The following is a 3,267-nucleotide window of genomic DNA, read 5'->3' on the forward strand; positions in this document are numbered from 1 at the left end:
CCAGACCCTGCTGGCTGCCTCACGTCTGCTACAGGCCGCTCTGGCCAGCTGAAGGCCCGTGGCTGCAGATGGCAGCTTGAATCTTGTCAGGGAAGATGACGACGGGGAGGGGACACCAGGACTTGAAAACTGAGCGCCTGGTTCCTGGCCAAGGTGCAGCCGTGGGAGTGCGCATCTGCCCTTCCCTCTGCGCTCCTGGGCAGGGCAAGGTTCTGGGCCGTGCTAGATGGGACGAGAGCCAGAGGGCGCCTCCGGGCTTCCGGGGTGGCAGCTGTCAGGGGCTGGAGGGGACCCACCACCAGTGTCACCTGCTGCAAGACGGAGCTCCGACCCTAAGGGACACTGGGAGCTGTTTGAAACTTCTGAAGTGCTGAGAGCAGCATGGGCGGGGAGGCGCCAGGGGCGTGACTGCGACTGAGGAGAGGCCGGCTCTGGAGAGCGCCAGGACCGAAATGAACCACTCCGGGAGGAGGGCAAGGCGACCAAGCCACCCACCGGCAATAGCAAAGAGGAGGAGTGAGAGAGAGAGAAGAGTCCCCAAGTCACGAGAGATCGAGCGGGGACAGGCCCGCGGCACGGGGCTGTCCATGGTTTCGTGCTGTCTCAAGTCTTACGGACTTTTCACCTTTCTTCTCTTGCCTCGCCCTCTCTCTCAGTTTGCTGTTGGGCTCTGGACACCCACGGGATCCCACGCAAGGCAGAGGAATGAAGAGAGAGCGGCCGTTGTTGCAGGTGGGCGTTTCTGTCCAGAAGCAGTGGTTTGGGGCGCTTTCAGTTTAAAACACATCTCGCCCCACAGCACAGCCACCTGCGTCCCTGAGCTCAGTCTTGCAGCGTGAACTCGATGAAACCCTCATAGCGTGACACCGGCCAGATCTGCCACATTCAAATCACTGTTCACTAGGCTGGTCTCAGCTTCAAAGCACACAGCTTAAGGAACTGGAGAAGACCTGGTGCTGTGCTTTAGAGAGCCTGACCTGGGGGTACGATGCAGCAAGAGGCTTCACCAGAGACAGAGTGGGGAGCAGAACAGGCAGATGGACAAAGCACACTGCCGAGGGAGCAGCGGGTGGGTCAGGAGGGGTCTGCTGTGCCATGTGGGTCACCTCCGGGGCAGGAATTGAACAGTCGCTGAGGCAGCCATGGCTTGGCTGAGCTTTGCAGTGCAGCACTCTAACCTGCTGCGCCACCAGCAAGGGCTCATGGTTCATTTCTAATATGTTTGTCACGATATTTCACTGGCTGCATCTCTTCCCCTATCAATGCCTTCTCCCTCCTGGTGACTTATGGTGACTCGACGCGTTGGAAGAACCCAGAGTGAAATTAACCAGGAAGGTTCAAGACCTAGTGTCTCACCATAAGCACCTTCCAGAAAGAATCTTGTAGGATTCTGGAGGGAAACAGGAAGTCCTGGTGGCTCCGTGGCACTTTTCAGATGTCCCGAGAGTCCCCCCTGGGGGGCCGTTGCTTCCACACACAGAAAACACCTCTAATGTTCTGGCCGACGGCAACCCAGGGGCAAAAGCCAAACAGAGGCAGTCAGGTGGGCCGCACATCGCACCGTATGGTGCACAGACCGCTGCACTTCCACAGGGCAGGGCCAGTCTGGCTGTGCACGTGCAGGGCTTCCCTAGTGACCGCCAGGGTTGACATTTTGAACAATAAAAGTTTGCAGCGACATCGCCATGACGCCATACCTGACCCGCTGGCAGGATGCACACCAAGACAGTGCTCGGGCTGTCGTGGAGTTCAACTGGCCGGCGGTCCTGGACTCACCCCTGGAACAGAGGGCAGCACCCCACGCTGGGTCCAGGCGGCGGCCTGAGGACTTTGTAACTTTGTCAGCTTGTCACCTGGGCCGCAGTCAGTGAAGCGGTTGACAGCGTTCATTCCCCCCCAGGCCTGCACTGCCACACAGCTTAGTGGCCTTGGCTTGATGCTGTGACTGAAATGCCCGGTTAGTGGACAGCCTTCCACAACCACGTGACTCGAGTCCATTAACCGCCACGATGGATTAATCCGTGAGCTGATCACTGTCCAGAATGGCCATGTAAGAAAACAGAAGACAGGGGCCATCTTCTGAACGGAGGATGCATGTGAAAATAATCGCAAGCTTGGCTCCCACTCATGAGGGCAGCCCCCCAAAGGGAAGGGAAGAGGGAGAAGAAAGGCGTCAACTGAAGTCAGTGGTACCTGGACGCTGTCACTGAGTGAGGTGCAGAGAAGAGGGACTGAAGTCACACTCGTGAAGCAGCAAGTGCAAGTTAGATGCCTCAGTTCTCCCGCAATATCGTCACATCCGCTCTGTGAGGCTGGCATTACCATCTAAAGACGAGACACGGTTAGCTCAGGGATGTGAACAGGCCACAGGAGTCAGGCTTCAGGCCCTGGAGAAGGGAATGGCTTCTGCCACACTGAGGCGGTGCTGCGCAGCTCTCCGGTTGGCTCTCCATTTTTACTGGGGACTAGCATCACCTCAGTGGTTTGGAAATCAGGTGGTTTCCCGCTCCCAGCCAGAGACCAGGAATGCACATTTCTGAAGTTTCTGGAGCGTTGATACACTCGGCCCAGCTGTGGAAGGGCCGCATCTTCCGTGGGGTATGGGGCCCCTCATCCAGGCGTCCTGTCGGCAAGGCAAGGCCTAGCCCCGAGTTGCTCCATCTCCTCCTCCTCGTCCTCCTCCGGTGTTTGAGCCACTGCTGCGAAGTGGGACGCATGCCAGCGCAGACGGCCTCCCGCCAGGCCGCATCGAAGGGATGGAGCTGCAGGTGGGCAGACCCGCGCAGGACATCGGAAGGACTGAGGTCGAGACAGGCTGGGCGGCTAGCTGGACAGAAGACCTAGACGTGCTGCGAAGCGGAACTGCTGCTTGTGTTCATGGCTGAACGTCGCCTTGGCTGTAACTTCCCTCGTATCTGACTGCATCAGACACTGCTGGTTCAACGTCTGCGGCACAGAGCGCTGCCTGGTGGAAGCTTGTGGGTCTGTGCGTTTGGCCTCTGAGCCCCTTGGCTGAGCCTCCCAGGCTGATTGTGGGCAGAAAAACACCACTTAGGAACAGACAGCATCCTCTTTCAAAAAGCGTGTTTAGGGCCCTCCCTGGGGGCGCAGCGGGTTAGGACGCAGCATTGCAAGCTGGCACAGCCACTTCAGTGCGAGTTCCATCCCTGGTCCCGGCGGTGATCCGCAGGGCACGGCAGATCTCTCCTGACCCGCCCGCTGCTCCCCTCAGCAGTGTACCTCATCCATCTGCCTGTTCTGCTCCCC

Source organism: Condylura cristata, unplaced genomic scaffold, assembly GCF_000260355.1.
Source record: "Condylura cristata isolate star-nosed mole 26May11 unplaced genomic scaffold, ConCri1.0 scaffold00027, whole genome shotgun sequence".
Taxonomy (NCBI): domain Eukaryota; kingdom Metazoa; phylum Chordata; class Mammalia; order Eulipotyphla; family Talpidae; genus Condylura; species Condylura cristata.